The following is a 14,481-nucleotide window of genomic DNA, read 5'->3' as shown; positions in this document are numbered from 1 at the left end:
TGTAGATGTTTGTGCTTCATCTTCACATGTGATGCATTTCATAGATTTAGTTGAATATTAATGCAACAGCTGACAAAATACAGACTCCCAGCGAACAGAGTACGTTCTCAGTACATTCTGGCAAGTTATGAACAAATGTTCATCCAGTAACATTAATAGAACGTTATCTGGTTGTCACAATTAGATCCAAGGAAGAAGGAGATGATAGAAAGGTAACAAGTTTTTTAAATAAATAACTCAGAAATACAGGCGAGACAGCGTGCAACGCACAAACATTACCGGACACTAGACAGAACACAGGCAGGGCCTTAAACACACAGTGGCGATTAACTGAAGGATGAGCAGCTGTGATGAATGAAGTGTCCATGACTGATCAGTGGTGGGAAACACAGACAAGGAAACACATGTGAGGAATGAAAATAAACTAAAAGTCTATGAACTGAATATAACTGAACATAATGGTGACACTGCTGTAATTATATTCACAAAAACATTTATACAACGTTTATAAAAACTTTCTGAAACATTGTAGTTGAAAGTTTGTCATTTTTTAAATGTTACTTGTTTCAGAATGTTCAGAATGTTCATGAGAACATTCAAAAGTATTCCATAATGCTTGCAAAATAGAATGTTTCCTTAGTGTTTGCATGAATAAGAAAAAATGTTTTTAAAACATTTGAAACTATATAAAACATTCAGAAATTATGTTTTCATAACTTAAAGGGAACGTTAACAAAATGTTAATGTATGAGAAATGGCAAACAATCATGAATTTTTATAAAATTTTGCATGCTCTCAGAGTTTCCGTTTGTCATAAAGTTTTGGGTGTGTTCAGTGTAATCTGAAGCAGAAGTGAAAAAGAGAAACAGGAACCTGGGGTTCATCAACAAGTGCATGAAGTTACTGCCTCGTTCTCTATACTGTGCTCCATCTAAACATGATTATATCATATTAGAGCTAAAACAAAAGCAGAATGTACATGTGAAAGAGGAAGATCAGAGCACGTGTGAAGGGCTGAATGAAGACATTTTGAAGTGATACTGTAATAACTAACAGTTGTTATATTGCTGAAGTGTTTCACCGCTTCAAAACGCCTCGGTTACGACTGTAACATCGGTTCCCTGAAGAGGGAACGAGCGGTGCGTCACCTTGCCATACTTCCGGCGCGCCTGTGATCGACTTGCTTCGACCTATCAGAAGTTGACAATGTTTGGTCTGGGTGCGCTTTATAGCTTCCTGCCTGTAATGTTTCTTATTTCAATGAAGAAACTGTTTGTAATTAAACTTATCTTTTAATTCACTTTCAGGTCGCCAGCAGGAACAGCAACAACACATGTGATCGTCTAACTCACTGTCTGTATATTCTGCAGGTAAGTATAATAATACTGACACCTAGTGGTTAGTTTCTGCATATACAACTATACTATCACTACATCCCCTCTCCATTAGACATAAAGAACAAGTTATTACAACTAATAACTTCTGGATTATCTAACCACTAAGTAAGCACTGTACACATTATACAGGATGTAATGTATCAAATAACAATCTCCAGAATTATTTACTTTACAATCACAGTAACAATAATCAACAGATTACATTTTCTTTTATCTTTTCTTTTATGAACATTCTAATGCTTCTGATCTGTTTAAGCAATATTCAGAGGTTCAGTCTATCAGGAGGCTTTACTGTGCGGTTGGATCTTCTCAGCACGGGTGAATGCATTTCTTTAGCTTGCTCATTGTGATGCAGTACTGGAAGTGTTTCAGATGTTGACTCTGCACAGTCAGTGTCACCTGTATGTGTATTCTCTACTGTCTCTTTTGTTTTTAGCAGACTTCTCCGGTTTCTCCTCAGGATCTGACCATCTTCTGTCCTGACAGTGTAAGACCTTGGCTTCACCTCCTCCAGGACTGTGGCTCTTTTAGTCCAGGTACTGGAATCCTCAAGTCTCACTGTGTCGTTATTGGAGAGTGGTTCTAGGCTTTTTGATGCCTTGTCATAGTTCGCTTTTTGTCTCAGTTTCAGGTGCTTTTGTTTTCTTTTCAGGTACTTTCTCTTGTTTTGTGTTGCTAAGCACGGAAGTGTGGTTTGTAATCTGCGCCCCATCAGTATTTCAGCAGGAGACACACCGTGTTCTAGTGGAGAAGCACGGTAATTCAGCAGAGCTAAATAAGGATCTGATTGACTGTCCACTGCTTTCTTGAGTAGTAGTTTCACTATGTGAACTCCTTTCTCTGCCTTTCCATTCGACTGCGGATATAATGGGCTCGATGTCACGTGTTGAAACCCATATTCCTCAGCAAACTTCTGGAAGTCCTTTCCACTGTAGCATGGCCCATTATCACTGCAAACCACCTGCGGAATGCCGTGTCTCGCAAAGATGGATTTCATGTGTTATCACACAAGCAGAAGATGTATTGGAAAGCAACGCAATCTCTGGGTAGTTTGACAGATAGTCTATCACCAGCAAATAGTTTCGTCCGTCCAGGAAGAATAAGTCCGTCCCAACTTTCTGCCATGGTTCATCCGGTGGATCAGTGATGATCATTGGCTCCTTTTGTTGCTTAGCATGATGCTTCAAGCACGTATCACAGGTTGACACCATCCTGTCGATGTCTGCGTTTATTCCGGGCCAGTAGATTGCAGTTCTAGCCCTTCTTTTACATTTCTCGGCCCCAAGGTGTCCCTCGTGCAGTTTTTTTAACATCTCCTGTCTCAGTGACTGAGGGATAATGATCCTGTCTTGTCTCAGCAGAAGTCCCTTAACAACACTCAACTCTGTTCTGATGTTGTAGTACTGAGCACATTTTCCTCTAGGCCAACCTTCATTCAGATTTGTGATGACCAATTGCAGACATTTATCTTTTCCAGTCTCCACTGCAATCTGTTTGAGTTTTGTGTCTGTGACTGGAAGAGCTTCAGCTACCATGTTCACATGCTGAGTCACATCAGCCTCTGTGGAACTTTCACATTTTCCACTCTGTTCCACAGCTCTGGACAGAGCATCCGCCAGAACTAGATGCTTCCCTTGAGTGTACATTAGCTCCATATCATACCTCTGCAGTCGCATCATCAGTCGCTGGATTCTTGGAGACATTTGGTTCAAGTTCTTTTTAATGATGGCAATTAATGGTTTGTGATCTGTCTCTGCCACAAATGTCGGTAAGCCGTACACATAGCCGTGAAATTTCTCCAATCCATACACTAAGCCCAGGCACTCTTTTTCAATCTGTGCATAGCGACGTTCCGTCGGAGTCATCGTTCTCGAGGCATATGCGACTGGCCTCCAATTCTCTCCATCCGCCTGCAGTAGAACTGCACCCATTCCATCTTTGGAAGCATCCGTCGAGATCTTTGTCTTCTTTGTCGGGTCAAAGAACGTCAGAACAGGCTCTGTAGTGAGGAGAGTCTTCAGTCGTCCCCATTCTTGTTCATGATCAGCTGTCCATTTGAACTCGCCTTTATCGCACAACAGTTCTCTCAAATAAACAGTTTTTGAAGACAGGTTAGGTATGAACTTCCCAACGAAATTGATCATCCCCATCACTCTCAATACAGCTTTTCTGTCTGTGGGTCTGGGCATTTTGAGTATAGCCTGCATCTTACTCTTGTCTGGTTCCACACCCCTTTCTGACAGCGAATCTCCCAGGAACGTGATTTCCTTCGCTCCAAACTGACACTTGTTCCTATTTAACTTGAGCCCATACTTCCTTACACGCTGTAGGACGTCCATGAGCCTCTTGTTGTGCTGTTCTATTGTGGATCCCCACAATACAATGTCGTCCACATAAACACGCACGCCCTCGATGCCTTCGATTACGTGTTCCATAGCCCTGTGGAATACTTCAGGAGCTGAGGAAATTCCGAACGGCATCCTCAAGAAGGAGTAACGGCCAAAGGGCGTGTTGAATGTGCAATACCTTGTGCTGTCCTCATGTAGTTTCAGCTGCCAGAAGCCCTGAGATGCATCCAGCTTCGTGAAAAACGTAGCACCTGCCATCTCACTTATAATTTCCTCCCGTGTCGGAATCTGATAATGTTCTCTCTGTATGTTTGCATTTAAGTCCTTTGGATCCATACAAATACGTAGATCACCATTGGCTTTCTTCACACACACCATCGAATTAACCCACTCCGTTGGCTCTTCCACTTTTTCTATGACTCCCATTGTTGTCATTTTATCCAGCTCTTGCCTCAGCTTTTCACGAAGTGGTGCTGGAACCCGTCTTGGTGCGTGAACTACTGGCTGTGCATCTTGTTTCAACTGTATTTTGTAGGTGAATGGTAATACTCCAAACCCTTCAAAGATGTCTGGAAACTGTTTCACGATTTGTTCCACACTGTTCTGTGTTTCTCCATTCTTTATGGTGTATATTCTTCTTACCAGACCCAGATCTTCACATGCCTTGTCTCCCAACACAGAATCATGGCCATCTGGAACAACCACAAACATGAGGTAATGTTCTTTGTTTTTAACTTTTACTCTGAGAGTACATGTTCCTTTTGTTGGAATGTTCTGGCCATTATAGGCTTTGAGTTGCACAGTTTTCTGACTTATGCGCGGCTTGATTTTCATTGCTCCGACATCATACTCTGAAATCAGATTGACTTTTGCTCCTGTGTCTAGCTTGAGTGATACTGTTACTCCATTTATTTCCAGAGCAGTCATCCACTTGTCCCGTGCAACACTATTCACATCAGCCTGTTCTGTTCTTTCTTGACTGATATCTGCCTGCTGCACCAGTCCAACGAAGAATGTGTCACTGAGAGATGTTTCTTCTACTGCATGCACACGCTCTCTTTGACTTTGTCCACCTTTCGAAAAGCATTGTTTGGCAAAATGATTCTGCCCTTTACATTTAGCACAGACTTTGCCATAAGCTGGGCACTGCTTTGGCAGGTGTCTTTTGCCACATCTCTTACAGTTAAACAGTTCTTTCTGCTGTTTCAGTTTACTCATTCCGCTTTTCTGCATCTTCTCTGTTACTGCAGCTACGGCTGAATTGTCACTCCCGCTCATCTTTGTGTGTTCACCAAAGGTTTTAGCATGCTGAATAGCTATCTCACTGGCATGACATATCCGCACTGCTTCATTCAAGGTTAGCTCCGTCTCTCTCAAAAGCCTCTCTCTCACTTTTTTATCATTGACGCCGAACACAATTTGGTCACGGACCATTGAATCTTGCAACAGTCCGAAATTGCATGTTTTAGCTTTCAACTTTAAATCAATTAAGAAACTGTCAAACGTCTCTCCTTGTTGTTGCAGACGAGAGCGAAAAACATACCTCTCAAAAGTCTCGTTTTTTCTTGGTGTGCAGTGCAAATCAAACTTTTCCATCACCACGTCATATTTGCCTTTGTCCGCGGCTTGTGCAAACACGAGTGTGTTAAACACTTCTATTGACTGAGGTCCCGCGACGGTGAGAAGCAATGCAATCTTGCGTGCATCCGACGCTTCATCCAAGCCCACTGCTTGCAAATACAGCGTGAATCTCTGTTTGAACATACGCCATTCGTGATCAATGTTTCCAGTCCAGTTTACAGCGTCAGGCGGTTTAACACTTTCCATGACGACTGTCAATGTTGGTGATTATCACCACTCCTGGTACCATGTAATGTTTCTTATTTCAATGAAGAAACTGTTTGTAATTAAACTTATCTTTTAATTCACTTTCAGGTCGCCAGCAGGAACAGCAACAACACATGTGATCGTCTAACTCACTGTCTGTATATTCTGCAGGTAAGTATAATAATACTGACACCTAGTGGTTAGTTTCTGCATATACAACTATACTATCACTACACTGCCATGACGTCACCCGCCTATACGCTATTGGACTGATTTTACAAGTGGTTCATGATGCAATCACGCAATGCGTTCCCATAGCGTCAATCTCGACGCAACGCTCGTTCCCTTGAAAGGGAACCCGATCCATACAAACCTGATCCATTTATGAATGTCCTGACCAGGTTAAACTCACGCCGCTCTATAAAAGTAGTTAAACATGCAGTCAACAAAAAGTAGCAATTTAAAGGGAAAGTCTTCCTCTATATCTATAAATAAATTTAAAAATAATAAAATTATGATTAGTTTTACTCTACTCACATGTAATAAAGATCTATCTATCGGGTGACAGTAATAAATTGCCCATAAATTTACTATAAATACTGGAAAACAGCATAAATTACTTAACGACTCAGTGAATTATTCCTTTACATGAACTATATAATGAACCAATTCACTAAAATGAGGAGGGATAGTAAAATTTTCGTAGTTTCTCTAATGCCTTATGCCCTTTCTTTTACGGGCCACAAAAGGAGAAGTTTAAAGGATACCATTACAGTTGTAAATATCTGACATCAATTATCAAATAAATAAATAAATAAAATATAAACCTTTATTAGATATGTAGATTGTTAATTTATATTTAATTGTGATAGTGAATTAAATTTCTGGTAATTTAGGAAACTGAAATCATTGGAAATAGTTGCTATTTGGATGTTCCTAACAAAAGAACTGAATGGAAGCTGGCAGACAGAATTCCATTATTACTTTGATTTTATTGATTTGAACTTTGAGTTTAAACTTGTGCTGCGGAGCAACTTCTCTCGCTTCTCGTTTCCCTCATCTTCGCCTTACTGTGGTTACTGCGCTCAGAAACACTGAAACTAATTACTTCAGTCTGAGAGGTGACAAGTTCAGGGAAACACAGAGAGTGAGAAAATGAAGAGGAAAAGCTTGATATACAGAGAAAAGAGAGCAAAGGAGAACAGGAACGTTGTATGCGGGTCTTAAAAGCGTTCTGCTACCTAACTTAACAAATATTACTGACAATTACAAATAAATGTAAAAAATGCTATGTGCTACTTACTTTAAAAAAATGATGGTAACAATATTACACATGATATTTTTGAGTAGTTAAGGCTTGATTTCTTTCATGGAATCTACCTGAATAAATCATGTACAATCCCCTAAATTATTTAGTCTATGACACAGTCTATTTAATATTTTTTTTAAATGTTTTGGTTGTTGTTGTTGTATTTTTTTGTATTTAAAATGTTTTTAAATTATTTTTTCTGAAGTTGACTCTTTAAAATTGTGTGAATTTGAGTGAATGGAAATGACCTGTTTATATCTGACTTTGAGTTATATTGTATAATTAAAAGACTATGCTGCTAGCACAAAACAGAAACAAACGTTGCTATAGCAGTTATTGCTCAATGAACAAAGCTTCTGTGAATGGCAAAACTGTCCTTAGGAAAAGTCTGAAGTGAAATGTTCCTGAATCAGTCTCTCTCCGTGCAGAAGAGTCGATCACCCACTAACTCTCCTCTCTGCTGGCGTCTCACTGAACAGACTTCAGTCTAATAATAAAATAATAATAAAATGGTAAAGAATTCCTTCTTCTGCTAAAATCACTGTGATATGTCTGTTATGTGCTTGTTCAAATCAATTTCTATTTAACTTGATCACCCAATCTCATTCTTATTCAACACAGTGCACAAAAGCTGTATCTTATTTAACATAAATCAAAGTCTTGGAATCTCTGGATCAACCCTTTCACACGCAGGGATAACGGCATACATGTTTTAGACATCTCCAGATACAGATTATAATATTTAAGCACATGTTAAAATCTCACTGTTTATTCATCACTTTTAGAGTGGAATATTTCTTGATTTTATGTAACCCATCTTAGCCAATACGTAAATCAAAAACCCATAAAGTGTGTCACAAGTCAACATTTCATAATTCTCGCAGAGTGCTCCACTGGTGAATATTACAATTATTTATCATTTTAACAATTTCAGAATTTATTTATTTATTTCATAAATCCCAGGATAACAAAATTGATATTTAACCATTTTCTTGAGCTCTGAGAATTTCTTTGAAGTGAAAGCTTACACACAGTATCCACAGCAGCACAGCCTTAACCATACCGATCCTGTTTAACCAATCCTGCAGTGGGAGAGGTTAGGACACGTACACATAAATAAATAGAAATCGATAAATAAATATAAAAATACATAAATGTAGAAATAGTATAACAAATAGTACAAAAAAAAGAACAATTAAAAATGATACTTTTGACAATATTATTTATGTATTCATTCAAAATTATTTATGCATATCTGCATTTATTTATTTCCGAATTTAATCATTTATTTATTCATTTATTTATGTATTTCTGCATTTTTACTTATTTATTTCAGCATTTAATTAATTATTTATTCATTTATTTATTTAATTCTGCATTTATGTATTTATTCATTCATTCATTTATTTATTTATACTGAAGTCATCAGTTCTCGTCCTCCACACAAAACTGTGTTTGTTTCCCTAAAAAAAAAAAAAAAATTAGGAAAATGTATCTCTTGGTTTTATTAGTGAAATGTTCTTAATATTTTCTAAACGACACTGAACCACAATGTTCTTTTTTTTTTTGTAATTCAAATTTTTTATTGTTCAACAGACAAAACTTAGGAGTACATCATCACATAGTTCAGTAATCACCTTCGCCATTACATACTCAGCCAAATTAGTCACCATCAGTGGATTATGTCCAAAACAAAAGCACATGTGAATGAGACAATTCAGAAATCCTATTCATTCACACCATTTTTATATGCTGCCAAAAATGATCCCATGTCTTGAATGTAGGCCTACTGTCACTGGATTGGAGTCCCATTTAGCTCCAGAGCGTTGTGAAAGAATACTAATGGGGTGAAATGGTGAGGCCAGTTTCTGTTCTATCTTGATCCAGTCTAACTCAGAGTCTGTCTCGTCCCAATGTTTAGCCAGTTTGGCCATTTCAAAAGATATATTATACATCCTCACATCAGGTAGCCCCAGGCCCCCTTTGTCTCTTGGGGAGGTCAACTTGCTCATTTTAATCCTCGGTCTTTTTCCTTCCCATAAAAAGTCCTTGATAATTTTGTCATATCTTTTAAAGATAGGGTCTGGAATGTTCACAGGTATCATCATAGATATATAATTAAACTGTGGAGCAATAACCATTTTAACAATATTTACTTTACCCCACAGAGTTTCAATTGTTCCCATTTATCCGGATTATTTTTTATCTTTGACAGCAGTGGTTCATAATTCAACAGCATTATATCTTCCAAATTCTGCGTTAATGTGACCCCAAGATACTTTATACCTTTTGGGATCCATTTAAAGCCAAATTGGGTCACTGTATGGCAGGGCCGGCCCTGGCCAATTTGCTGCCCTAGGCAAGATTTCACCTGGTGCCCCTGGAATTTTGTTCATAAACTTACACAGAAACAAACTGCACAGCTTTGTCTTGTTTTTCTTTATTTTGAAAATATTTTGGAAACACACACACAAACGTATTATAGATACAATATAAATATGTTTATATTTAGGGGTTCAAGCACGAAGTGCTGAACACCTATTGTTATTGTAAGGATTTTTAGGGGTTCAAGCATGAAATGCTGAAACCCTATTGTAATTGTAAGGATTCGTAAAACGCATCGTGCAGGACAAACCGTAAGGCCTAGAGACGTGAAACCTGGCCAGATGGTAGGCCTCAATTTGGGGACAACCTATCAGAGTATGACCCCAATTGGCCCATAGGTGGCGCTACAGCAACCAAAAGTACTAAATCGCTCATAACTCTTAGACCGTTTGTCCCAGGATCAAGTGTCTTACATCGTTGGAATCCTTGGCTCAAGGCGGACAAAATGGCTATCTCCGATTTGGATGTAGGCAGGGAAAATTTTCTGCTATGTCGGATTTTGTCCAAAACCTACTTTTGCGAACTAGTCCCTGGTTTTTGGCCCGATCGGAACCAAACCAGTCTAGGACAATTCTCTGGACTCTCTAGATCAATAATTATCGAAAAAAGTTGAACTTTTGCATTTGGGTGGCTGTAACAGGGTCATTTAGAAAAGGGGCGTGGCAAAATACACTAAAAAGCCTATAAATCCCAAATGAAAACTCAGAACTTCACAAAAATTGATGAGCATATGTGTCAGAACATGGTGAGGAAGCATGCAGAGTTTCATGGAGATCGGACCATAGGTGGCGCTATAACTGGCAAAAAGCCTTCATTCTTATTAGGGGTTCAAGCATGAAATGCTGAAACCCTATTGTAATTGTAAGGATTCGTAAAACGCATCGTGCAGGACAAACCGTAAGGCCTAGAGACGTGAAACCTGGCCAGATGGTAGGCCTCAATTTGGGGACAACCTATCAGAGTATGACCCCAATTGGCCCATAGGTGGCGCTACAGCAACCAAAAGTACTAAATCGCTCATAACTCTTAGACCGTTTGTCCCAGGATCAAGTGTCTTACATCGTTGGAATCCTTGGCTCAAGGCGGACAAAATGGCTATCTCCGATTTGGATGTAGGCAGGGAAAATGTTCTGCTATGTCGGATTTTGTCCAAAACCTACTTTTGCGAACTAGTCCCTGGTTTTTGGCCCGATCGGAACCAAACCAGTCTAGGACAATTCTCTGGACTCTCTAGATCAATAATTATCGAAAAAAGTTGAACTTTTGCATTTGGGTGGCTGTAACAGGGTCATTTAGAAAAGGGGCGTGGCAAAATACACTAAAAAGCCTATAAATCCCAAATGAAAACTCAGAACTTCACAAAAATTGATGAGCATATGTGTCAGAACATGGTGAGGAAGCATGCAGAGTTTCATGGAGATCGGACCATAGGTGGCGCTATAACTGGCAAAAAGCCTTCATTCTTATTAGGGGTTCAAGCATGAAATGCTGAAACCCTATTGTAATTGTAAGGATTCGTAAAACGCATCGTGCAGGACAAACCGTAAGGCCTAGAGACGTGAAACCTGGCCAGATGGTAGGCCTCAATTTGGGGACAACCTATCAGAGTATGACCCCAATTGGCCCATAGGTGGCGCTACAGCAACCAAAAGTACTAAATCGCTCATAACTCTTAGACCGTTTGTCCCAGGATCAAGTGTCTTACATCGTTGGAATCCTTGGCTCAAGGCGGACAAAATGGCTATCTCCGATTTGGATGTAGGCAGGGAAAATGTTCTGCTATGTCGGATTTTGTCCAAAACCTACTTTTGCGAACTAGTCCCTGGTTTTTGGCCCGATCGGAACCAAACCAGTCTAGGACAATTCTCTGGACTCTCTAGATCAATAATTATCGAAAAAAAGTTGAACTTTTGCATTTGTGTGGCTGTAACAGGGTCATTTAGAAAAGGGGCGTGGCAAAATACACTAAAAAGCCTATAAATCCCAAATGAAAACTCAGAACTTCACAAAAATTGATGAGCATATGTGTCAGAACATGGTGAGGAAGCATGCAGAGTTTCATGGAGATCGGACCATAGGTGGCGCTATAACTGGCAAAAAGCCTTCATTCTTATTAGGGGTTCAAGCATGAAATGCTGAAACCCTATTGTAATTGTAAGGATTCGTAAAACGCATCGTGCAGGACAAACCGTAAGGCCTAGAGACGTGAAACCTGGCCAGATGGTAGGCCTCAATTTGGGGACAACCTATCAGAGTATGACCCCAATTGGCCCATAGGTGGCGCTACAGCAACCAAAAGTACTAAATCGCTCACAACTCTTAGACCGTTTGTCCCAGGATCAAGTGTCTTATATCGTTGGACTCCTTGGCTCAAGGCGGACAAAATGGCTATCTCCGATTTGGATGTAGGCAGGGAAAATTTTCTGCTATGTCGGATTTTGTCCAAAACCTACTTTTGCGAACTAGTCCCTGGTTTTTGGCCCGATCGGAACCAAACCAGTCTAGGACAATTCTCTGGACCCTCTAGATCAATAATTATCGAAAAAAAGTTGAACTTTTGCATTTGGGTGGCTGTAACAGGGTCATTTAGAAAAGGGGCGTGGCAAAATACACTAAAAAGCCTATAAATCCCAAATGAAAACTCAGAACTTCACAAAAATTGATGAGCATATGTGTCAGAACATGGTGAGGAAGCATGCAGAGTTTCATGGAGATCGGACCATAGGTGGCGCTATAACTGGCAAAAAGCCTTCATTCTTATTAGGGGTTCAAGCATGAAATGCTGAAACCCTATTGTAATGGCGCGTTTCCACCGAGCGGTACAGTACGGTACGGTACGGGTCGGTACCCTTTTATTTGCGTTTCCACTGCCAAAAGTTGAGAATGGTACCAAAAAGCCGAACCGTACCGTACCACTTTTTGGGTACCCTTCCGTTGGGGTACCTAGCACAGTGGTACGGTACTAAAAGGTGGAGCTAGACTCACTGCAGGACGTTGATTGGTTGACAGAGAATCGTCACTTGCGCGTGCTACGACGAGGGGAATGACAACATAAGAAGCGCCATTTTTTAATATACAGTTTAATATAATACTACTGTTACTGTGTCACGAAATGTAATTTTAAGAGTTTTTCAGGCGAGAATGTAGTTGTTTAAAGCTCAAATCTGTGGTTTATTTATAAAGATTATTTGTTTTTCCCCGGTTGTGAGATCCATGCGATCAGCGGGCGCTCGGCGCTCATGTTTCCCGGCTGGATGAGCCTTTCCTCGGCTAAGTTCTTCTGACGTTCGCCGATGACTCCGACGGTAGTGGTTAAACATGAGATATAATAATTCGTCTTGTGCAGACCTAACGGGCGATCTTTGGTCTCGTGAATATATAATTCGTTCCCTGTCAATCGTTTTGGCCGAGGGCTAAGTTTAGTTTCATATTATAGGCTATTTGTATTTAACTTTACTGTTGTAATGTTAGATTAGAGCGCAGCATTTGGACATTTGACTGAATTGTTTGCTTTATTTCTTATTGTATAGCTTCTTGTACCTTTTACTTAAACTTTTATATTGGCTATTATTGATAAAACTGAAATTTTACAAAAAGAAATATGGTTTCTTGTCATTTTCTTATTACAAGATTAACACTGATGTTTATTGCAACATTTGTACAAATGCATATATTGCCTGTAATATGTGTAATTATTTGTATTATTTAAACGAAAAGAGGTAACGTTAGGGTTGTGTTTTAAATTTCGTTTTGTTATAACGTTAAATAGAATAACGTATAACGTGCAGTGAATAATCAATATGCGTTGTGCATGAACCACATTTGTGTCCCTATAATGTTTAATTTATTTAAATGAAAACGAAAAGAGGCAGAGTAGTGTTTTATAACATATTTCGTTTTATTGTTGCTTAAAATGTACATACAGAGTAACAGAGATAACCGGAGTAGCAGAGCGAGCTGAGTGACCTTTTAAGAACGCGCTGTACCATTTGCATGTAGGAGTCGCACATGGCAAGTACAAACTTTGCGTACTTAATATTGAGAAAAGCCTAATGTCGGCGCTTGTCTTCTTGTGACAAACATGTCGAGGAGCAAGAACAAGATCTGCTGTATATGTCATCCATTGTAGTTTACTATGTTCTTCTTCGCGCGAAAATGACGTCGATCGAAACACCACGCCCATCAAGTAAGGGTACTGTTGGCAGTGGAAACGCTAGCCAGATCATGGTTAACAGACCCGAACCGTACCGTACTGTACCGTACCGTACTGTACTGCTCAGTGGAAACGCGCCATAATTGTAAGGATTCGTAAAACGCATCGTGAAGGACAAACCGTAAGGCCTAGAGACGTGAAACCTGGCCAGATGGTAGGCCTCAATTTGGGGACAACCTATCAGAGTATGACCCCAATTGGCCCATAGGTGGCGCTACAGCAACCAAAAGTACTAAATCGCTCATAACTCTTAGACCGTTTGTCCCAGGATCAAGTGTCTTACATCGTTGGAATCCTTGGCTCAAGGCGGACAAAATGGCTATCTCCGATTTGGATGTAGGCAGGGAAAATGTTCTGCTATGTCGGATTTTGTCCAAAACCTACTTTTGCGAACTAGTCCCTGGTTTTTGGCCCGATCGGAACCAAACCAGTCTAGGACAATTCTCTGGACTCTCTAGATCAATAATTATCGAAAAAAAGTTAAACTTTTGCATTTGTGTGGCTGTAACAGGGTCATTTAGAAAAGGGGCGTGGCAAAATACACTAAAAAGCCTATAAATCCCAAATGAAAACTCAGAACTTCACAAAAATTGATGAGCATATGTGTCAGAACATGGTGAGGAAGCATGCAGAGTTTCATGGAGATCGGACCATAGGTGGCGCTATAACTGGCAAAAAGCCTTCATTCTTATTAGGGGTTCAAGCATGAAATGCTGAAACCCTATTGTAATTGTAAGGATTCGTAAAACGCATCGTGCAGGACAAACCGTAAGGCCTAGAGACGTGAAACCTGGCCAGATGGTAGGCCTCAATTTGGGGACAACCTATCAGAGTATGACCCCAATTGGCCCATAGGTGGCGCTACAGCAACCAAAAGTACTAAATCGCTCACAACTCTTAGACCGTTTGTCCCAGGATCAAGTGTCTTATATCGTTGGAATCCTTGGCTCAAGGCGGACAAAATGGCTATCTCCGATTTGGATGTAGGCAGGGAAAATTTTC

At 39.8% G+C, this 14,481-nt stretch overlaps 1 protein-coding gene and 1 long non-coding RNA gene across 12 annotated transcripts in view; both read left to right on the top strand.

Annotated features, from left to right (window-relative positions):
• Positions 1–14,481, top strand: part of LOC309511410 (phospholipase A and acyltransferase 3-like) — a 111,708-nt gene that overhangs the window by 68,195 nt on the left and 29,032 nt on the right. The window contains exons 2-6 of one of the 11 annotated variants that reach the window (XM_082186657.1): positions 1,308–1,370; positions 1,654–1,715; positions 1,858–1,933; positions 4,391–4,459; positions 5,681–5,743. The exons of 3 other annotated variants lie outside the window; for them this stretch is intronic. The gene's annotated coding sequence lies outside the window, so the exon portion shown is untranslated. 7 more of the 11 variants (XM_082186656.1, XM_082186653.1, XM_082186652.1 and 4 more) reach the window with 7 other exon arrangements.
• LOC309511455 lies at positions 5,759–7,659 on the top strand. Its single transcript, XR_014210637.1, has 2 exons — positions 5,759–6,277; positions 6,736–7,659. It is a non-coding gene; the product is annotated as an uncharacterized lncRNA (long non-coding RNA).

The sequence above is a fragment of the Leuciscus leuciscus genome, assembly GCF_965113295.1.
Source record: "Leuciscus leuciscus genome assembly, chromosome: 12".
Taxonomy (NCBI): Eukaryota; Metazoa; Chordata; class Actinopteri; order Cypriniformes; family Leuciscidae; genus Leuciscus; species Leuciscus leuciscus.
This window is presented reverse-complemented; position numbering and strand designations above follow the sequence as displayed.